General features: G+C 38.4%; 1 protein-coding gene across 6 annotated transcripts in view; it reads right to left on the bottom strand.

Annotated features, from left to right (window-relative positions):
- Nucleotides 1-20,341, bottom strand: part of GLIPR1 (GLI pathogenesis related 1) — an 84,906-nt gene extending 64,565 nt beyond the window's left edge. For 2 of the 6 annotated variants that reach the window (XR_007457005.1, XM_049627458.1), the window contains exon 1: nt 20,243-20,341. The gene's annotated coding sequence lies outside the window, so the exon portion shown is untranslated. The remainder of the gene's footprint in view (nt 1-20,242) is intronic. The other 4 variants (XM_049627456.1, XM_049627455.1, XM_049627459.1 and 1 more) reach the window with 3 other exon arrangements.
- Nucleotides 20,342-24,596: the final 4,255 nt, after the last annotated feature.

Below are 24,596 nucleotides of genomic sequence, written 5' to 3'. Positions count from 1 at the left end.
GGACTCCCAAGGTAATACTTATAGGCTAACTTGCCTACCTTAGTCCCTGCACAGAATTACCAGGTCGCTGCCATAGGCTACACCCAGCATCACTTCTTCTATCTCCATAGGTAAAAAAAGTTCCTGAGTTCCACGAATCCCCCAAGGGCCAGGGGCCCTCTTGCAAAAAGGCCACCCAAACTGAGGTGGGACACGTCTCCCCTCTCACAAGAGGACCTGGACCCTGCCCGCTGACGTTAATCTCGGCCAAGCCCCCAAATTGCCAGAAATAAGCCCACTGTTATAGGTGGGGAGTGGATAGAAACCTGAGACAAAGTAGAGGTGCTTGATCCAAGGTGTGTGGGAGCATGAAGTTCCTACGCCAGTGACTAGGAAGCTGGGTAAAGCCATTTCCACCTCTCAGGTACCGGTGCATGGGCACACGTACACTGATCCACCTCAGTGAGCTAAGTAGCGCCACCTAGTGGAGAACAGAACCATTACACTAAGCCCTGCCTAACAGTGCCCTCTAAGCACACCCCCCAGAAGACCATTGCAAGTCACTCTACCTGCTTAGTATATGGACCATAGAGTGCTTCATAGTTTCAGTTCTAGGAGATACTGGATGTAACCATTCACATTTCATTCTGCTCACTGGTTCGATTATTTGTTCATTTTCTTTGCTTCTGTATTTGCTTAAAGTTTTCTTTTTTCATTCTTTCTTTTCTTTCTCTTTCTTAGTTAAAAAATTTTTATTTTTTTACTTTATTTTTTATTTTTAACTTTTTATTCTATTTCATTTATTTTATTCTGTAATTTAAAACATTTTTTTCTTACTGTTTTTTCTTCTTTCCTTTCTCTTTCTTCTCTATTCTATCAAGCCTCTTTCAACAAGCAGACCAAAACATACCTGGGATCCAGCTTCCTTTATTTGATTTTTTGTTTTATTTTTAATTTTTTAATTTTAATTTTTAATTTTATTATTTTTTCTTCCTCCAAAATGACAAAATGAAGGAATTCACCCCAAAAGAAAGAACAGGAAGAAATGAAAGCCAGGGACTTAATCAACACAGATATAAAATGTCTGAACTAGAATTTAGAACCACGATAATAAGAATACTAGCTTGCATTGAAAAAAACATAGAAGACACCAGAGAATCCCTTTCTGTGGAGATTAAAGAAATAAAATCTAGCCAGGCTGAAATTAAAAATGCTATAACTGTGATGCAATCTCGACTGGATGCCATGATGGTAAGGCTGGACAAAGCAGAGCAGTGAATGAGTGATATAGAAGAAAAAAATATGGAGAATAATGAAGCAGAAAAAAAGAGGGAAACCTAGGCTACAGATCATGATACAAGACTTAGAGAACTCAGTAACTTATTAAAAAAATAACATCCAAATTATAGGAGTCCCAGAAGGTGAAGAGAGAGAAAAAGAAGCAGAAGATTTATGTGAGCAAATTATGTCAGAAAACTTTCCTAATCTGAGGAAGGGCACAGACATCAAAATGCAAGAAGCAGAGAGAACTCCCATTAGATTCAACAAAAACCAACCATCACCAAGGCATATCATAGTAAATTCACAAAATATACATACAAGGAAAGAATTATGAAAGCAGCAAGGGGAAAAAGCCTTTAACCTATAAGGGAAGACAGATCAAGCTCACAGCAGACCTATTCACAGAAACTTGAGAGGGCAGAAAAGGAGTGGCAGGATATATTCAACGTGCTGAATTGGAAAATATGTAGCCAATAATTCTTCATCCAGCAAGTCTGTCATTCAAAATAGAAGGAGAGAAAAAGTTTCCCAGAAAAACAAAAACTAAAAGAGATCATGACCACTAAACCAGCCCTGTAAGAAATTTTAAGGGGAACTCTTTGAGTGGAGAAAAGGCAAAATTAAACAAAACAAAACCAAAAGCAACAAAGACTAGAAAGGACCTGAGAACACCACCAAAAACACCAACTCTACAGGCAACACAATGGCACTAAATTCATACATTTCAGTACTCACTCTAAATGTCAATGGACAAAATCCTCCAATCAAAAGACATATGGTATCAGAATGGAAAAGAAAACAACACCATCCATATGCTGCTTACAAGAGACTCATTTTAGACTTAAAGACACCTGAAGATTGAAAGTAAGGGGATGGAGAACCATTTATCATCCCAATGGTCATCTAAAGAAAGCTGGAGTAGCCATACTTATATCAGACAAACTATATTTTAAAATAAAGACTGTAACAAGAGATGAAGAAGGGCATTATATCATAATTAAGGGGACTATCCACCAAGAAGGTCTAACAATTGTAAATATTTATGCCTCCAACATGGAATCCCAAATATACAAATCAATTAATCACAAACATAAAGAAACTCATTGATAATAATACCATAATAGTAGGGAACTTCAACATCCTAGTTACAACAATGGACAGATCATGTAAGCAGAAAATCAACAAGGAAACAATGGCTTTGAATGACACACTGGACCAGATGGATTTAACAGATATTTTCAGAACATTTTATCCTAAAGCAGCATAATACACATTCTTCTCTAGTGCACATGGAACATTCTCCAAAATAGATCACATACTAGGTCACAAATCAGCCCTCAACAAGTATAAAAAGATTGAGATCATACCTTGCATATTTTCAGACCACAATGCTATGAAACTTGAAAAAATTTAGAAAGACCATGAATACTTGGAGATAAAAGAACTTCCTACTAAAGAATGAATGGGTTAACCAAGAAATTAAAGAGGAAATTAAAAAGTACATGGAAGCCAATGAAAATGGAAACACGACAGCCCAAAACTTCTAGATGCAGCAAAAGCAGTCATAAGAGGGAAGTATACAGCAATCTAGGCCTTCCTAAAGAAGGAAGATAGGTCTCAAATACACAACTTAACCTTACACCTAAAAGAACTGGAGAAAGATCAGCAAACAAAGCCCCAAATCAGCAGAAGAAGGGAAATAATAAAGATTAGAGCTGAAATCAATGATATCAAAATCAAACAGAACAGATCAATGAATCCAGGAGATGGTTCTTTGAAAGAATTAACAAAATTGATTAATCCCTAGCCAGACTGATCAAAAAGAAAAAGGAAAGGATCCAAATAAATAAAATCACTAATGAAAGAGGAGAGATCACAACTAACACCACAGAAATACAATCAATAATAAGAGAATATTATGAGCAACTACATGCCAACAAGTTGGGCAATCTGGAAGAAATGGACAACTTCCTAGAAACATATAAACTACCAAAATTGAAACAGGAAGAATAGAAAATTTGAACAGACCCATAACCACTAAAGAAATTGAATCAGTAACCAAAAATCTCCCAACAAACAAGAGTCCAGGGCTGGAGGGCTTTCCAGGGGAATTCTACCAAACATTTAAAGAAGAGTTAACACCTATTCTTTTGAAGCTGTTCCAAAAAATAGAAATGGAAGGAAAAAATCCAAACTCATTCTACAATGCCAGCATTACCTTTATTCCAAAACCAAACCCCCTTAAAAAGCAGAACTACAGACCAATTTCCCTGAAGAATATGGATGCAAAAATTCTCAGCAAGATACTAGCAAACCGGATCCAACAATACATTAAAATAATTATTCACCACGATCAAGTGGGATTTATTCCTAGGACGCAGAGCTGGTTCAATACCCATAAATCAATCAATGTGATACATCACATTAAAAAAGAAAGGATAAGAACCACATGATCCTCTCAATGGATGCAGAAAAAGCATTTGACAAAATATAGCATTTCTTCTTGATAAAAACCCTCAAGAAAGTAGGGGTAGAAGGAACATACCTCAAGATTATAAAAGCCATATATGAAAGACCCACAGCTAATATAATCCTCAATAGGGAAAACCTGAGAACTTTCCCCCTAAGTTCAGGAATATGACAGGGATGGTCACTCTCACCACTGTTATTCAACATAGTGTTGGAAGTTGTAGCCTCAGTAATCAGACAACACAAGGAAATGAAAGGCATCCAAATCCACAAGGAGGAAGTCAAACTTTCACTCTTCACAGACAACATGATACTCTATGTGGAAAACCCAAAAGACTCCACCAAAAAACTGCTGGAACTGATGCATGAATTCAGCAAAGTGGCAGGATATAAAATTAATGTAGAGAAATCTGTTGCATTTCTACACACCAATAATGAAGCAGTAGAAAGAGAAATAAAGGAATTGATCCCATTTACAATTGCACCAAAAAAACACATAAAATACCCAGGAGTAAACCTAACCAAAGAGGTGAAAAATCTATACACTGAAAACTATAGAAAGCTTATGAAAGAAATTGAAGAAGATACAACAATATGGAAAAACATTCCATGCTCATGGATCGGAAAACAAATATTGTTAAAATGTCAATACTACCGAAAGCAATCTACATATTCATTGCAGTCCCTATCTTATCAAAATAACATCAGCATTCTTCACAGAGCTAGAACAAACAATCCTAAAATTTGTATGGAGCTAGAAAAGACCAGGAATAGCCAAAGCAATATTGAAAAAGAAAACCAAACCTGGAGGCATCATAATTCCAGACTTCAAGCTGTATTACAAAGCTGTAGTCATCAAGACATTATAGTACTGGCACAAAAACAGACACATGAATTAATGGAAAAGAGTAGAGAACCCAGAAATGGACCCAGAGATGTATGGCCAACTCATCTTTGACAAAGCAGGAAATACTATCCAATGGAACAAAGATAGCCTCTTCAGCAAATGGTGCTGGGAAAACTGGACAGTGACATGCAGAATGAACCTGGACCACTTTCTTACACCTTACACAAAAATAAACTTAAAATGGATGACCTAAATGTAACACAGGAAGCCATCAGAATCCTAGAGGAGAAATCAGGCAACAATCTTTTTGACCTTGGCTGCAGCACCTTCTTACTCAACATGTCTCCAGAGGCAAGGGAAACAAAAGCAAAAATGAACTACTGGGACCTCATCAAGATAAAAAGCTTCTGCACAGTGAAGGAAACAATCAGCAAAACTAAAAGACAACAGATGGAATGGGAGAAGATATTTGCAAATGACATATCAGATAAAGGGCTGGTATCCAAAATCTGTAAAGAACTTATCAAACTCAACACCCAAAAACTAAATAATCCAGTGAAGAAATGGGCAAAAGACATGAATAGACACTTCTCCAAAGAAGACATCCAGATGGCCAACCGACACATGAAAAAATGCTCAACATCACTCATCATCAGGGAAATACAAATCAAAACCACAATGAGATACCACCTCATGCCTGTCAGAATGGCTAACATTAACAATTCAGGCAACAACAGACATTGGCAAGGATGCGGAGAAAGAGGAACCCTTTTGCACTGCTGATGGGAATGCAAACTGGTGCAGCCACTCTGGAAAACAGTATGGAGATTCCTCAAAAAATTAAGATATAGAACTACCCTATGATCCAGTAATTGCACTACTAGATATTTATCCAAAGGACACAACAGTGCTTATTTGAAGAGAAACATGCACCCCAATGTTTCTAGCAGCACTATCGACAATAGCCAAATTATGGAAAGAGCCCAATTGTCCATTGACCGATGAATAGATAAAGAAGATTGGTGTATATATATATATATATATATATATATATATATATAATGGAATATTACTTGATGATCAAAAAGAATGGAATCTTGCCTTTTGCAACAACATGGATGGAACTAGAGTGTATTATGCTAAGCAAAATGAGTCAGAGAAAGACAAATATCATGATTTCCCTCATATGTGGAACTTAAGAAACAAAATAGATGAACATAGGGGAAGAGAAGCAAAAATACATAAAAACAGAGAGGGAGACAAACCATAAGAGACTTTAAATACAGAGAATAAACTGAGAGTTGCTGGTGGAGTGTTGGGTCGGGGGATGGGCTAAATGGGTTATGGGCATTAGGAGGGCACTTGTTGGGGTTAGCACTGGGTGTTCTATGTAAGTGACGAATCACTAAATTCTATTCCTTAAATCATTATTATAGTATATGTTAACTAACTTGGATTTAAATAAATAAAAAGAACAATGAAAAAAAAAAGCAAATAATAAGCCTATTGACCCAATGAAAGGAGGGACGGGGAGACTTGGACTTCAGTGAAGCGAGGCTTTAATCAATGTTATGGCAAGAGTGGGTGTCTAATGGATAGGCACACTCAGGGCAGTTATAGCAGACAATTTGTCTCTTGGCATGCAAGTCCCTCCCCTGGTTCTTCATTGGCTGAGTACTACAGAGGTTACAGCCTTTCCTGGACATCGCCTGTGCCCATGGAAGGCAAAAAGTAGTCTGACTGGAACAAATGTACATTCCCTGAGGTGACGCAGCGACTTTCAGTACGCCCTCCCTTTGTTCTTTGGTGCATGCTCATTGCAAAGCCCTTGAAAATAAGCCTGAGAAATGGAGAAGGGAAGAAGAACCAGGGAGTGAAGTGTCTAAAATAGGGGACTCCATTATGGGGGGGGGGGTGTTCATATAAATTTCCAAAAGGTTGTAAACCTACTGTTAACTAGACAACACAGCTTTTATTTGGTATTTCTGAAAATGAATCATCTCCCTTACTTCTCACAATACCTCACACAATAATAACTTGGTATAAGCCGGTTTTATGTACGCTAGTGTGTACAAGTTAAGTCTAATCCAAATCCTAGGAACAATTAGTTAGCACTGAAGCACTCTAATCAGGAATCCAGACTCCAAAGGTGCTCTTAGTATTTTAGATACGGTTATGAAAATTGACACCCGAGAGTTTGTTAATTAGTATAAGGATGTTTACGAATAATTTCCATTGGCAAAATGAACACTGTTCAAGATGGATGGTTTGTAGGAAGGTTAAACATGCCCTCCAGCCATTGCATGAATAAGGTGGAGAGCAAGAGCCGAGTACAGCTGTCTTACAGAGGCCTCGGTCTCCTGCCCTCACTTGATATTAATATAGGGTCTGCCTGATTGCAAATCCTACTTGCAGTGAAGAGCACAATTTCTTTAAGCTGTCCGTGTTCAAATCAATTCCTATATACTGGCTAAATGACTGAGCATTTTTACTTTTCTGTGCCTTGACTTCCTTATCTTCAAAAAAATGGGATAGTAATAACATACTTCATTGAATTGATAAGAAATTATTTGTAAAAAAAACAGTGTTTGGGGTGCATGGATGGCTCGGCTTGTTAAGCATCTGACTCTTGATTTCCACTCAGATCATGATCTCACTGTTTGTGGGATCGAGCCCCACATCGGGCTCTGTGCTGACAGTGCACAGCCTGCTTGGGATTCTCTCTCTCCCTCTCTGTCTGCCCCTCCCTCACTCATACTCTCTCTTTCTCTCAAAATACATAAACTTAAAAAAATGGACTCCGTTAAAAAAATGTTTACTGCGTGCAACACACACATAAGTACTGTATCTATTAACTATTATTATTACTTCCCTTTAATAACTTAGGCATGCATATATGCTTCCCATAGGTACAACTGAGACTAAGTTTAACCTAGAACATTTTCATACTTTATAGCATTACCTTTAGATAGGCTAATTGCTTAAAAAATATATCTTGACAGTATAAGAATTATGCTATAGATTCACTGTGGATTTTGATGCAAATTATTCAGAATGGTGTTAATTTGTTTCTTAATAAATTCTTTATCTTCTGATTTTTTATGCCACTGCATTTGATATTCATTTGGATAGACTAAATTATTTATTTTCCTAATTTTAAAATGAATGGACTCACCCAAATTGATATTTTATAATTAGTTTTTAAACAACTTTGGAGATTAAATGGAAAATGGTAGGCAAATGCCACTTTCTTTCTCTCTCTCTCTTTTTTTAAAAAAATATATTTCTTTTCTCTACTCAACAATTGAAGATACACTTTCAAAATATAATTTGCCTTCTTTGGGGTGCCTGGGTGGCTCAGTCAGTTAAGCACCAACTTTAGCTCAGATTGTGATCCCACAGTTTGTGAGTTCAAGCCCCACATCGGGCTCTATGCTGACAGTGCGAAGCCTGGAGCCTGCTTCAGATTCTGTGTCTCCCTTTCTCTCTGCCTGTCCCCTGCTCACGCTCTGTATGTGTCTCTCTCTCTCAAAAAATAAATAAAAATTTTTAAAAATTGCCTTCTTGAAACCTGTAACTTTATAAAGTTTATTTTTACTTTCATTTCTTTTGCCTAGCTTGGATGATTGGGGGCTTGAGGTTATGTGCAGTTCTCAGGACTGGGTGAATTATCTTTGTGTATTCAAGAATAATTATAACTATCTTGAAACTTTTCTTGGAACTATGAAGAAGGAAGATTTATTTCCCCACTACCCTTCTAAATTCTTGGCTGAGATACCTCCTATAATAAAAAGACAGATTAACACTGGAAAATAAGCAGAAGTTTAATAACATGTATACCTCCTGTACACATGAAAGATACCCAGGAAAACTGAGTAGCTCCCTAAAATGGCCCAAGCCACTGCCTTAAACACCATCTTCCAGTAAAGACCAAAGACTGGGGAGGGGAAAGCCAGTTATGAGAGGTTACTAGGAAAGGCACAGTAAACAAGAGTATGGTTGTTATGTTATTTTTCTAGGCAGCTAATGGAGGGTCAAAATTTTTCCCTGAGACCACAGGTCTTGATTGTTTTCAGCTCAAAATAGTCCACATGCCAAAGTGGCACATTTTGGAAAAATATTCTGAATTCCTTCATTTTCCTCAACTCCTTAAAAATATTTTTTTAACGTTTATTCATTTTTGAGAGACAGACAGAGACAGAGTATGAGTAGGAGAGGGGCAGAGAGAGAAGGAGACACAGAATCGGAAGCTGGCTCCAGACTCTGCTGATAGCACAGAGCCCGACATGGGGCTTGAACTCACAAACTGTGAGATCATGACCTGAGCCTAAGTCAGATGCTTAACTGACTGAGCCACCCAGGTGCCTCTTCCTCAACTCTTTATTAGTAAAAATTCATACTCTAACCAGTTTTTTTTTTTTACCCTAGCAGAGCCAACTGCATCGTTAGGTTGGTAACACACCCTGGTTTCTTGTCCTTACTACCTAACATAGAACCAAAAAGTCTTGCAAAACCGTCCATAAGATGGTGTCCAAGTGTTTGTTTTACATTAGCTGGTGAATGAATCCATTTCCACCAATAGTTTGTGCTACTTTTCTAGGCACGTGCTACTTTTCTGGTCTTTTCTCTTGCGTGGCCACCATTCCACAAAGGAACCAGGCCATCAGGGTGGATCCCAGGGCAGTGCTCTATGCCCAGGTGCCTTTTAGATTTTATTTACACCCTCTCTGTGTTCCTACGGGGTTTAGATTAAAAGATGAATCCAAATCATAGTCCCCATGCTGTTCATAATCTTTTCTCGCTGTCAAAGTCTAAATAATTTTCCATTGGTTCCAACTCAACCTAAGTGCCCTCTTGGAGGGCTCCCTAGTCTTCATGAAAATAGGATTTCAGGGGTACCTGGGTGGCTCAGTCGGTTAGGTGTCTGACTTCAGCTCAAGTCATGATCTCTTGGTTCATGGGTTTAAGCCCCGCATTGGGTTCTGTGCTGACAGCTCAGAGCCTGGAGCCTGCTTCAGATTCTGTATCTCTGTCTCTCTCTGCCCTTCCCTTGTTCATGCTCTGTCTCTCTCTCTCTCTTAAAAATAAATAAACATTTAAAAAATATTTTTAAGAAAATGGGATTTCAACCAAACATGCCCAGGTATGTCCAGATTGTACTTGGCCCCAACAGGAAATCCCTACCCACTGTTCAAGAGGTACTAGCCACTATGCAAAAATATTTTCTATATTTCTATCTCCAGCCTTGAGCTCCTGTCATGTATTCAGCTGCTGCTTGTCATCTCCATACACGATCTTTCCCATCTCAGTACATTACAACTCAGTCTCCAAATTCTCAGGACAAAATCTTGGAGTCTCCCTTGATTCCTGTTTCACTCCTCACATGTATGTACTCCATTAGTAAATCTGATGGACTCATCTTTGAAGTAGATCTGGAATTCATCCACTTCTCACCACTCCCTTTTCAATCAGCCTCTCTTCACCTCCAACCTGGATTATTGCACTACCTTCCTCAGTAGTCTCCTTGCTTTCTCCTCTGCCCCTACATTATACTTTCCTGCCAGCAGTCAGAAGTATCCCTTTATAATCTAAGTCAGTTATGTCAAAACCCTCCATGACTTTGATTTGGAGTTGAGCAACTTGAAGAAATAGCCTCCACCTTGTTTCCTTTGTTTGTTTGTTTTTTGCTGGGTGATTAGCAACAGACATGTACAGCTTCTGGGGGGTTGCGGTTTAAAAGGTGGTAGCTTTCTAGAATTTCTGACAGCCAACAGTTGTGTCCTGCTGGTGGCATTTGTTACTTGACAGCAACAGTGGTGATGGTTTTCTTATCAGCCAGACCTAGGCATTGCTCTGAGAAGTTTTGCCTGCAGACTGTGTTTTCAGTGCCCTCAATCACCCTGTCAATTTCTTATAAGTGCCTTTGCTGCTTAACTTTGTCAGAATGACTTCTTTTGTTTGCAACTAAGAATCTTGACTTTTTGAGGAGAAAGAAAAAAACCTCTCAGAAGATCCCCTTTTTTTAACATTTTGGGGTACTTTCAATGTTTCATATACATATGTATGTTTTTAAAATACAGTAAAACCTTGGTTTGCGAACATAATTCATTCTGGAAACATGTTTGTAATCCAAAGCACTCATATATCAAAGCGAATTTCCCCATAAGAAATAATGGAAATGCAGATGGTTCATTCCGCAATCCAAAAATATTCATATAAAAATGATTACAATACAGGGGCGCCTGGGTGGCTCAGTCGGTTAAGCGTCTGACTTCGGCTCAGGTCACGATCTCTCGGTATGTGAGTTCGAGCCCTGCGTTGGGCTCTGTGCTGACTGCTCAGAGCCTGGAGCCTGTTTCAGATTCTGTGCCTCCCTCTCTCTCTGACCCTCCCCCGTTCATGCTCTGTCTCTCTCTGTCTCAAAAATAAATAAACGTTAAAAAAAAATTAAAAAAAAATGATTACAATACATAATATAATATAAAATAATGAAGAAAATACAATATATATAGAAAAATAAGTTAACCTGCACTTACCTTTGAAAACCTTTGTGACTGGTGTGAGGGAGACCAGAGAGAGGAGGTTTATTGTGTAGGATGACTTTCATGATCACTAATGGAATCACTGTTATCTATTGGCTCAATGGCATCTTTTCCTGCATGGAAGCCATCGTATACACTTGCATGGATGTTGGCACAGTACAGTATTAATAAACTTTTGTCATATACTGTTTTTAGTGTAACTGGCAATAAGGCAACAGAGGAAAGGGTCTATATCTGCAGGCAGCCTGACCTAGAATGAAGCAAAGCATTCCTAAGCTTACTCTTGGATGGAAAAGCTTACTCTTGTGCTTTGAAGTGACAAAAAATACACTAATGCCAGTTGTGGGCACTTGCCAATGTTCTGAAAAATCACTGATTTCTGCCAAACACTGTGGCCTGAGACCGAGCATCCGAGCATGGGAGGCAATCACCCACAATCCCGCAGTGAGAGAGAGAGAGAGAGAGAAAGAGAGGGAGGGAGGGAGGGGGAGAGAGAAAAACCATTGACTCAATTGTGATCATTTGACATCTGGCGTCACTTACTACTCATATTGCAAGATATCATTCATTTAACAAGTTAAAATTTATTAGAAATATTTGCTTGTCTTGCAGAATACTTGCAGAACAAGTTACTTGCAATCCAGTGTTTTACTATATATATATATATATATATATATATATATATATATATATATAAAATTATATATATTCAGAGATTTATTTGTTAAATGAAGGCATAGTTTTATGCAACTTCGTATCTTGCTTATTTTTCTCTACTTACTATCATTTCATAAGTATATTTTTGGCTGTTGTAATTCTTCATAAACATTTTGAGGACTGTACAGTGTTTTCTCAAATTAATGCATTGTACTTTTATTGCTGGATATTTAGGTTGTTTTCATTTTTTCTTTATTATAAATAACACTGCCATGATTATATTTATACATAAGGCCTATTCCAAATTTATTAGGATTGATTCCTAGAAATAGAATTACTGGATAATGAGGTATGAGTGTTTTTAAGATTTCAAATATGGAGTGTCCAATTACCCTCTTAGAACTTGTATTAATTTATACTTCTGACACCATCATGTGGGCACTGAGATCATATATTACCCTAAATATTGGAACAATGTATATATATGAACCTGGTTGAGCGTATTGTCTGAAAGAATCAGAGCTAGACACTAGTTAAAGCAGTAAAGGTAGATTTTATTCAGAAACTATTGCAAAAGGGGAAAAGAGGCCCCAGTATAGAACTGGGCTCAGTTCTGAAAACAATAAAGGCAGCTGGGGATTTACAGACAGGAAGCAGAGTTGGATGTGGGGGAGGCGTTAGTGGATGAAAAAATATAAAGAGCAGGCCAGACTTATCAGATATCAAGGGTGAGAGGTGAGAAATTTGATTAGATATTGAGGGTAATCATATATCAAGGGTGAGGGAGATTTTCTCTTGCCGGGGCCAAGGGAAGGCCACTTCGTTGTAAAGATTATTTTGACCTGCAAGCAATCAAGACCATTTGCCCCTCCCTTAACAAAATAGAAGCATCTAAAATGGGGGTCTTTTCCAGAATAGAGGTTTATTAGCAGAGATAATTTGTACTTGAGTGAACCATCTGTGTGGAAGGGCAAACATCTAATTACCAAACATTTCTTCCTCCTCTTCCTTCTTCTTTTTTTTGGGGGGGGTGGTGGGTGGTGGGAATTATTTATTTATTCTAACTTTTTAAAATTCTTATTTATTTATTTACTTACTTATTATTTTTAAAATTTACACCCAAGTCCTCCTTCTTCTTATCACCTTGTGAAGTGCATTCCTTTCCTCTGAGGTCCTAGACCCCTCCCCCCTTCTCCTTAGTTCAAGGTGACATAAATACCTCATTTTGCCTGACTGCTTTTGGAATTTCCATGTCTATGTGGATTCCCTTCACATACATTACTAAATTTGATTTTCTCCTGTTAGTCTGTCTCAGAGAATCTCTTAGATTCCTTTTTAAAATTTCAATTTGTTTTGAGAGAGAGAGTGAACAGGGGAGGAGCAGAGAGAGAGGGAAAGAGAGAGAATCCCAAGACACAGGGCTTGAATACATGAACCATGAGATCATGACCTGAGCTGAAACCAAGAGTCAGATGCTTAACCAACTGAACCACCCAGGTACCCCTGATTCTTAGTAAGCTAGAAAGACCTTGAAGGGGACAGAATTCTTGCTCCCCAACACTCTCAACTGACAGGACTGTTGATAAAACTGGGCTATGCTGGTCTGGCAAGGATAGGGGGTAGGGGTAAGGTTGAGGTCTAGTCAAGAGGACAGCTTAGAGGAGTCTAACCAAGTCTCATCAAGAAGAGTGTCTTGTTAATGCATGTAACTTAAGTACTTCCTGTTCTCTATCCTTTTGTACGTTAGATGTTAGTTTATCACTTCCGAACTTCAGCTTTAGCCACACAAACCTCAAGGAACAGTTTTTTCCAAAGGAAGTCACAGTGGAACTTCTAAATTTTGCCTTTGGTATAACGAGAGAGACAACATCCAAACCAATTTACAAGCACTGGAATCAATTCTGCTCAAACTTAAACAGAGTAGTCATTTTAAAAATATGGACTCAAAGGTGTTACCATGAGAATTAGTAACATGCATTTCTAAACTCTTAAGCATTGCTAAACTTGTCTTTCTATACATATTTCTAAAAACTTTCCTTAGCACGGGCATATTTCCGAGAAAAACATTACTGAAGGTTCGTATTCTCTGCATTTCTTTGTTCAGTAAGAGTCCAAATATGACCTGAGTTTCAGCATAAAAATCTGCCTGGGTCTACCTTTTCTGCTTCTCTATGGAGTGATGCTGTTCTGATTTGAATAAAGCAAAAAGGAAGTTGTCACTGTGCATACCATCAAGCGGCTTCAGGGCCTCTCTGCAGGGACTCCATCAGAGAGTGCTTCACAGGCTACAGCAGTTATATTACCAGCCTCTCCGGAAACCAACAAAGATCTTTGCACAAACTGCAAATTGTGTGCAGGAAGACCAGCTCTCAGGAGGAGAGGCTGAGACAGCTGGTATGAAGTTACCATAGCAACATGCCTGCACATTCTGCCCTTTGGCTTTTATCTTGTCCAAGCCTGAGAAGCCTGATAGTCATATCCCGGACCATTTCACTTACACAAAGAAGATGGCTATCTTCCGCTAGGTCACTATGGTCCCTTCACAAGACAGAGATCCATGGTCGTGTACTTTTCATGGCGTGGCATATCATGGCCTACCATGTTCTGAGTTAATGTTTACCTCATTGTGATCCTGGAAAGTATGTCTCGTACAGCTAAATTTTTGATGAGGAAATTGAGCCTCAGTGTTAAGTAACTTGCTCAAGCTCACAGTGAGTAAATGAAAGAAGTGAATTAAACTAAGGGTTATCTCTCTTCTTTGTACCAATGACTCATACACCTTGTGCATTAGGTGGCCCGCACCACGACAATTCTCCTGTGCTTTTAATCATCTCTCCCTAGTGTTTCTAGGCTACAGGCAAAGTTTGAGAACCACTCTTTTTCACCACATAGCTTCTCTTTGTCCTAATGACATCTCATCTCTGGCAAAGTACTTAGGCTGAAGGCACTCATTCACTCTCATTTCCTGTATCTTAGGACGGTGGAGCCAAAATTCTCCTAGTTTTCTACTGCTGCTTCTGGACCATCGCTACATGAGCTTTCCTTCCTCAGTAAGATTTTCTAAGTACGTGACATTCATTTGCATTGAATTCCATTCTTACCCTCATCATCCTCAGATGCCCCCTACAACCCTTGAAGATGTGGACTATGTGTGGTCCATAGTGGTAGTCTCTGTTTGGATATCTAACACCCTGCCCACAAACTTCTTTAGCCAACTCTACTTCATTGATTTTAACACATCACTCACATAGATGTAGCAGCTAGAGCTACTCTGCTTCCAAACTCCAACTGAAATACCCTACCTCCAAATTCCTACAATCTTCTGCCTCCCACCTCTCAAGCGCTGGCACAGTCCCTGCTACTAAATCTGCTCGCTGTGCTTTTGGTGACTCTGAAGCTTCTCATCTTACTCTCTCACCCATCACCTCCCCCACCCTCTAACCTGTTTGTTCCTTTTTTCTATCTAACCTAGGCACCAATGATCAGGAATCATAAGCATGTTCACACCAGTATCTCCCATAGCCTCACTTTAGGATCTCCCTGTGAGCTTGGTCAGCCAATCCTTGACCAAAAATGTGTGTTGGTTTGATTTCTACTAAGTAGAACTACAGAAAGTAGAAAACCCGTGCTGCTGGGCAACATCAATGTTTTTTTTGTTCCTCAGCATTTTAAACCAGTTACTTTTATTATTATTATTATTATTATTTTTTTTTTTGCAGTGGTTTATCCAAACCTTTCACAATCCTCAAGCCACCTACCCACCCTGGAGAGCTGCTCTCCTGTACTTTGGCTTCATTAAGCTTCTCAGCAGGCACCACATGCCAAGTTCCTCTCTGACTCAGTGTTTCTGTTCCTTTTGACTCAACTGTCATTTTCTTACTCCTTTCTTTGTCAAACTGCTACTCATCCCTTAAGGCTCAACTCAAATGTTGCCTTTTCTCTGCTGCATTTTCTGACCTTCCTTTCCTCTGTGCTCTCTTATTCCCTTTACACACATGTCTTCCTTTTCTGCTAAATTATGAGGCGAACTGGCTGCATTATATCACCTCTTACTGTCTCTCCCTCTGCCTTAGTCCTCTCAGGCCGTTATAACAAAATACAGACTGAGTGCTTTAAACAACAAAACTTTACTGGTGGGACAAGCCACCATCTGTGTGCAGGCTGCTTCGGTTCCTGGTGAGGGCCTCTTTCCGGCTTGCCGCAGAGGAATGCCTTCTCACTCTGTCATCACATAGTGCAGAGAATGAGAGCAAGAGAGAGAATTCTGGTTTCTTCCTGTTCTTATAAAGACACTAGTCCTATCATGAGGCTCCACCTTCATGACCTCATCTAAACTTAGTTACTTCCTCAAGGCCCCTCCTCTTAATACCATCACATTGGGAGTTAGGGCTTCAATGTGTGAATCTGGAGAGGGTGCAAACATTTCGTCAGAATGCCCTCTGATTCAGAATCCTCACTTCAAATCACATTAAGTAAGCAGAAGCCTGGTGGGATATTGGACAGGATGTGCTCTAGAGCTGAGGCACTTGCAAGGTCTCAGTCTTTAAATTTGTGCTGTCTAGTGTCATAGCCATTAGTCACGTGGGGCTTACTGAGCCCTTGAGATGTAGCTAGGTTAAATTGAATTGTGTTCTAAGTATAAAATACATACTGCAGTTTAAAGACTTTATGTAAAACAAAGGATGTAAAATTTCTCTTTAACATTCTTTTTTTATTAAAAAATTTTTTTAATGTTTATTTATTTTTGAGAGAGACAGAGACAGAATGCAAATGGGTTAGCGGCAGAGAGAGAGGAAGACACAGAATCCGAAGCAGGCTCCAGACTCTGAGCTGTCAGCATAGAGCCCGATGCGGGGTTCGAACTCACGAGCTGTGAGATCATGCCCTGAGCTGAAGTCGGACGCTCAACCAACTGAGCCACCCAGGTGCCCCTCTCTTTAATATTCTTAATATTGATTGAATGTTGAAATAATATTTTGGATAATTTGGATTAATAAAGTCTGTTAGTAAAATTAATTTTGCCTGATTCTTTTTATTTTTTTTAATATACCTACAAAAATATTTAAAATAATATGTGTGGCTTGCATTATATTTCTATTAATAATGTTTTAAATACTCCATGATATACAGTATGAATATAGTGACTAACACACTAACACTCCATCCTAGTGGAGTCTAGGAATACTTTCAACCAGGAACTCTGTGTATAAACCTGTACTTACAGGAATTGTCCAATTTTTATAATTCTGAAATCTACATACTAAATTCAAGTTTCTTATCAATATGAGAATAGGATTAAAAGGATATTGGTGACAATGCTACCTTGCTCCATTATTAGAAGATACTATAGATTCTGTCCTAAAATATTCTTGTAAAACAATTAAAATATACACATCCTCATTGTGAAAATATTCACATTCAAATCAGCACAATTACAAGGTGGCAAAGGACAGCTAAAGCAATCATGAAACATACACAAAAACTTGTTTATAAATTTACACACAATTATTTCCAATTCAAATATTCCTATTCCATTATCACTAACACCTAATCCTTGCAGGAAGAGTCAACACCTTTGTAAGTGTCTTGTTAATTGTGCAATGCTGGTAACATGCTACAATACGATGCAATTGCAATATGAAATTGCAATTCTTGCAAAAGATTTAGGACTTCAGGAATTTATTCAAAAGATATTGACAAATAAAATGTTGTCTAGGGTTAAATTACTTATAACATTTGAAGGAGAACAAGTGAAAAAATAATGACTATTCGTCTGTAAAAAGAGAACAATTTAAATGTCAAAGGATCGTAAGAATTCTTGAGAAAATTGATGAAGAACTCTGAAGAGCTCTGATATATCAGTATGTGTGTGGTTAACTTGTTCTGCGAGTGTTCTGCAAGACGAGGAAACATTTCTAATAAATTTTAACTTGATAAATGAGCGATGTCTTGCAATAGAGTAGTACGCGACACTGAATGTCACATGATCACAACTGAGTCATTGGTTCTTGAAATTCACTTTGATATACGAGTGCTTTCGATTACAAGCATGTTTCCAGAATGAATTATGCTCACAAACCAAGGTTTTACTGTACTTTATTTTTTAAAATGATCCTCTCTACTTTGAAAGTCTAATGTGAAGTGAAATATGCTGTTCTTTTGTACCATATAACTTTCCTGAAAAATTATGCTGATCTTTTTTTTCTAAGAATTAGTCCATAGTTGCAGTTCTCAGTTAAATATTTGTTAAATATGAGAAAAACAAGCTCAATTTCCAAATTTTCACTACTTTCATTTTTCAAAATAAAACTCCATTTAAATAATTTTTGCCACATTTTATTTAGAATTTTTGGTTCTCATTTAAAGTATATTTACTTTAGGGATGCCTGGGTGACTCATTTAGTTAAGCAACTGAGACATGGCTCAAGTCATGATCTCATGGTTCAAGGGATCGAGCCCTGCATCGGGTTCTGTGCTGACAGCATGGAGCCTACATGGGATTCTCTCTCTCTCTCTCTCTCTCTCTCTCTCTGCCCCTCCCCTGCTCTCTATCTCTCTCAAAATAAATAAACATTAAAAAATAAAGTATATTTCCTTTAAACAATCCTTTTCTGAAACCAGTTTATCTTTTTTAAAAAATATTTATTAAAAAACTTTTTTTAACATTTATTTATTTTTGTGAGGCAGATAGAGACAAAGCATGAACAGGGGAGGGGCTGAGAGGGGGAGACACAGAATCTGAAGCAGGCTCCAGGCTCTGAGCTGTCAACACACAGCCCGATGTGAACTCGCAGACTGAGATCATGACCTGAGCCGAAGTTGGGTGCTTAACAGACTGAGCCATGTAGGTGTCCCACGAAACCAATTTATCTTAATTGTGATGGCTAAACTTTAAAAATTATTATAAATACAAAAAGGATAAATACATTTTCTAAATCTATACACATACAAAAATAAATGTTAAAAGATTAATGCTGGTGTTTATGAAGTACTTACACTGTGTTGTATAATGCTGCTAGATTTAATCATGCATAAGTTAAACTTGTCACATACCTGAGCACTAGAAACTCTTAGGTATCTAAACATAACCCAAGTGTTTCAGGTAGGAATACAAGATATAAATGCTCGAAGAGATAATGTAACCAATATAATCATAGCATTGACTTAATTAATGTTTACACTATTCAAGTAGCTGTAGACTTTTAGCCTAGGTAATTTCTCAATTCTGAGAAGAAAATGATTTTGAACTTGTTCAACTCAAAGGAAATGGTGGGTTCAACAGCGGTTTTGGTGTTTCCTTTGAATGTTCTAGGTCTTAACTTTTTTTGTTGTTTTCTTTTTGCAGTTTCTTTGCTAAAGCATCTTCAGCATGTTCTGTCAGCTCTGGTTCCAGGGGCAACTATATTTTTATTTCAGGTTTTATCGGACTATTTGATTTCTTAAATATAAATACAATTTAAGAAACAAAAATGTTTTTAAAAGCTTTAATTCATAACCATTGTTGAGTAAAATATTGACCTTTGTATCTGACCCACGAGTACTGTATTTTCTTTCAATATCCTTGAAACTGGTTGACAAGCTTGTTAGTTTGCAGGCAACACACAATTTCAGACCTTTCTTGTTTTTTTGTTTTGTTTTGTTTTTAATGGGAGGCTACTTAGATTTGTTCTTTATTCTCATGTTGGTTTTGAAGTGGACTCACTCAATGATTTGTTCATTCCAACCAAATTGTTGAATCTATTGACAAAAAGTTATTCATTGTTTGCATTTATTGTCCTTCTAATTTCTCCCCTAGGATCTCTAGTTGTATCCCTTGTTTTATTTCTGATATTGGCAATTTTTGTTTCCTCTCTCTGCTGTATTTTGAATTTCAGTGTTTTGAGGTTGTTTTTGAAGAGAAGGATAGTTGCACAACAACTCATCCACAGTAACTTAACTACAACGGGGTATACTTTAAGAGATTTTCTTTTAACTTTATTTATTTTGAGAGAGTGAGAGAGAGAGAGGCAGGGAGAGGCAGAGAGAAAGAGGGAAAAAGAGAGAATCCCAAGCAGGCCCCCACTGTTAGTCACATGGGGCTTGAACTCATGAACTGCCAGACTATGACCTGAGCCCAAATCAAGAGTCAGCCACTTAAGCGACTGAGCCACCCAGGTGGCTGGGATATAATTTTTCTAAAATAATAATAAGAAGTCTGAAGGTCGGAAGTGTAGGACTGGTGCAGTAGCAACATGATGTGACTATTTCCAGCTCTTTCTATTTTCCTGTTCCGTCATCCTTAGCATGTGGATTTTCCACTCATGCTTCTTATTTCAAGGTCACAGGACTGCTGCTGCATCTATGGCTTCACTTCCACACTCCAAGTACAAAGAAGAAGGAGGAGGGGCAGGTGGTATCTGTTTCAGACTGCGGACACAATGGAGATAGCTAGTTTCTGCTTTGTGTAGGAGCCAGAAAAGTAAGTTACCTCTGGAGAAGTTATTCAGAGAGCTGCATCCTTCCTCTTTATCCCATCTTGCCAACTCCCTTTCTTAGAAACCATTCACCTGGTGATCTACCTTTATAGCCCTGCAACATGAATTGAAACACATCTTTTAATCTGGGATATTACTCAATACTACATCACAATGCACCTTCTCCGCCCACCTGCTTTGTCTAGTAATTGTGTTGTGGAACCCAAGTTCTGCCTGTTGCTCAGTACCCAAGAGCCCGTGTTGGTTGGAAAGGACTATGAGCTTTATTCAGGAGACTGGCCACCTGGGGAGAAGGCAGACTCTGGTCCAAAAGCCAGCTCCACGGTTTCTGCCTAGCCAAGAGGGCTTTAAAGGGACTGGGTGTAGTTAATTAAGGAGGGGGTGCAGTGGCCTGTAACATTTCCTGATTCCATGTAGATTTAGTGGTGCCTCTTTACAGCTTTCAGTGCCTGGCGGTTGAGCAAGAGGTCTAATTCCTGTCCTGTGATGTGCAAGGGCTTTCTATTCTCCTTCTAGAAGATATAATAGGAGGGTTAGTAAATCAATCAGATAAAATTAAGAACACCTGTTAAAGGTCACCATGCTAGTTATAAGATCAAGGCAGCTTCAATTACTTAAAGTGTCCATTTAAATTTCTGTTTATTCCTCTGCTTTGTGGTCGATATGAATTGTTGAGAGGCTCAGTTCATATTAAATTTCTTGCTCCTTTGTGTTTTGTACGGTCTGTGCTATAAAATGCTATTCCCTGATGGGCTGATATCTAAGTTTGGGTTTATATTTGTGGGTAATCTTGTCTTTTAGCCTTTCTTGTTTTTGACAAGGCCTCAGTCACAAAGTCAAAACCCCTAAAATTGTCAATAGCAGAGAAAAACTCGTTGTAACTTATTATTCCCATGGGTGATGAGCCATGTAACTTGGGGGTCTGTTTAAGGACTAAAATGTAAACATGTCTTCAGTAAATTATAAGCTGGACAGGAAACAAGAGCAAGTCCTGGAAATGTGTCTATTGAAACTTGGTTTACAACTTCATGTACACTCATCTCAGGGACCTAAACCTGTCAAAGCTTGCACAAATAAATATATCTTGTTTTTTCAGTCACTAGCATTTTTCTCCTTTGAATGTGACTGATGGGTTTTTCAACCACATGTGAGTAATCTATATTTTAAGAAAAAAAGCTCATGGCTTTTTTTTAAGTCCAGCATTCAAATGATGGTATTTTAAAGTCTGAATCCATGTGTCTCACTTGCCAAAACAAATGGTTAGACGACTGGTCATTGACTGAGTCATTATCTATCATATCTATCAATCAATCAATCTCAGTAAGTGTATTAGCCACACTGTATATAACTGTCCATTTGGCTGATTGCTCACCTCTTTTTCTTTTACTAGAAATTTTCTGTTAGCTGGCATTCTTTCAGAAACATATCTCCTCCCTCAGTCAAGCATTGCCATCCACAAATCAAGTTCCATCTTTCTTTTTCTTTCTGAACATAAAAACTCATCTGGTGGGGAAAAAGCTTTCAGTTTTAGAAGTAAATCATCTTTTGGGGACTGTCTTGGCCCCGGGGAGGTGGCTTCCCCTACTTACAGACAGGTTTCCAAATGTGTCATTTCCATTTAATTGGGTCACTTTGATGAGCTGCCTGTTTTTTATTCAAATGCTTTTCTGACAATGCCCAGGTTCTTACTGGAATCTTTGATCTTAAAGTTATTGGAGATCGTTATGAGTAGGCAAAGTCTCAGCCAAGGCATTCAACCCTGGAGAATGTCTATGGCTGTATTTCAAAGGGAAAGTGGTGAATAGGTGGATCAAAGATCATTAGGTCTAAAAGCACAATGTTCTTCCCTGTAGCCCTCCCCAGCCTTCTTCCAGAAGTACAATTTCCTACTGTGTCCCTCAGGGTCTGAGTTGTTAAACTCTCCTATGCCTTTCAGCTTTGACTATTCTAAGGTTCCCACGTAAAGAACCCTCTGTCACTTGCTCCATGGCGGCAGCAGCAGGTTCTCCTACTGACTCATACCCTCCTCACCAACAATGAGCTCTGGGATTCCTAACAGACTTTGTTACTGATTTGTTCCATCATGAGATCAAGCCCCATGTTGGGTTCTGCACTGAGCTTGGAGCCTGCTTGGAATTCTTTCTCCCTCTCTCTCTGCCCCTCCCCCTCCCCCCCTCTCTCAAATAAATAAACATACATTTTTAAAAAAAGCAAATTCCAATAATATGAGTTTTCTGTAAATCATTCATTTATGGGAAAGCAGTCTCTTACTCCTTAAATTTTGTGTTCCTGAGGGGACATGCATGGGATTTTCCATTTCATATCCTCTGGTTTAATTTCAGATTAAAATTCTGACACACTGCCCAACACATACTTCTCCTAACACAAAAGATTTACATAGGGGATTTTCGTACCATAGCTCCCTGCCTTTGTGGGCTCAGATTTTCTGGGTTACATTGCAGTCTGAGCCTCTTTCTGACTGAATTTCACAGGTGTCAGATATGCATTATAGTCTGAAGTCTTTCCCTATCTACTCCTGCTCTTCTGGCCCTTTGTGTGTGTTTCTGTATTCTAATAAAACTTTATTTATAGATACTGCAATTTGAATTTTATGTAATTTTCATATATCATATTTTTTATTTTCTTAAAAACCGTGTTTTAGAACAATTTTAGATTTACAGAAAAAAATATGAAGATCATACAAAGTTCCCAAAGACCTCACACCCACTTTCCCCTGTTATTAACATCTTAAGTATGTTTGACACGATCAATGAATGCATATCAACACATTTTCATTAACTAAGGTACATACTTTATTCAGATTTTCTTAGTTTTCACCTAATGCCCTATGTTCCAGGATCCTGTTCAGAATACCATATTACATTTAACAGTCATTCGTCTAAACTTAGACTCCTCTTGGTTCTGATGGTTTCTCAGGTTTTCCTTATTTTTGATGAAATAAAGAAAGTTTTGAAAGTTTTTAGGCGAACTGGTCAGTATTTTATAGAATATCCCTTAATTTGATTTGTCTGATATTTTTCTCATGATTTGACTGGGATTCTATGCTTTTGAGAAGATCACAAAGATAAAATGCCATTTTCATCATATCATATCAAAGATACATAATATTAACATGACTTATCCCTGTTGATGTCAACCTTGTGTCTGAGGGAGGGTTTATCAGGTTTCTCCACTATACTCTTTTATCCCCTCCTTCCCATAGTATATTCTTTGATACTTCAAGTTTTACAGGAATCAACTAATAAACCTCTTATACTTCAGTTTTGTCTTTTAAGTTTTTTGTTTTTATTTTTTTTATTTTTGAGAGAGTTTAGAGAGCGAGAGAGAGCGAGAGAGAGCATGCATAGGTGCCCATGTGAGCAGAGGAGGGGCAGAGAGAGAAGGAGAGAGAGAATCCCAAGCAGGCTCTGTGCTGTCAGTTCCATGTGGGACTTGATCCCACCAACCATGAGATCATAACCTGAGCTGAAATAAAGGGTTGGAAGCTTAAGCAACTGAGCCACCCGTGTGCCCATAATTCTGTCTTGACGTTGGCTTCAGGAGGATCTGAAATGGCACAGTTGGTTTCAGTAGTGATCCAATGAAGCAAGTGGTAAGAAAACATGATCCCTTGCTTAGGTACTGGAACTGAGCCATTTTTTACATGGGGAAACCACTGAAGAGGTGGCTGAGTTCCTAGGAGGCCACTAGTATGCACTTTAAAGATTTTCCTAGTACTTTCCAAAAGGGACCCAGGGACATTTACTTGAATGAGTATATATTTGCAAAGGGGGAATATCCACATATTTGGGAAACTGCTGGACACATGATCTGAGCTGACACTGAACCAAAGCATTATCATGTGATTGAATCCAAGTGGAACCACAGGGCAAGAGTAAGCTACATGAGCAGATAACCTAGACCTCAATTTCACCCATCAGTTATACCAACATCCCTGTCTCAGTTCACACCTGTGACTATATTGAGAGGGGTCTTGTACCTAAAAATAAAGGTAATTTTTAAAAGTAAAATCTTAATTTATCGATCAGTTGGTCCAAGATATGGGTGCAAGCTGAAAATGGACAATGGCTGCATTACAGCCATACACAGGGATTGGCTTTGAAAGTCAGCAGTGAGAGAAAATCTTCAGGGTAGTACATCTGACCATCCACTTTGTATGGAAACACAAGTGCCTTGAGATGAGAATCAATATGGACACATGGACAGCAGCAAATATATAGCCAGAGGTTAGGAGTTTAGAAGGAAAAGGATGGAACGGGGAGAAATAAGAAGGTCTGGGGCAGAGGCATGTGAATGGAAACAAGGGAGTGGGAATGGTGTGCAGAA

Source organism: Panthera uncia, chromosome B4, assembly GCF_023721935.1.
Source record: "Panthera uncia isolate 11264 chromosome B4, Puncia_PCG_1.0, whole genome shotgun sequence".
Lineage (NCBI taxonomy): Eukaryota > Metazoa > Chordata > Mammalia > Carnivora > Felidae > Panthera > Panthera uncia.
This window is presented reverse-complemented; position numbering and strand designations above follow the sequence as displayed.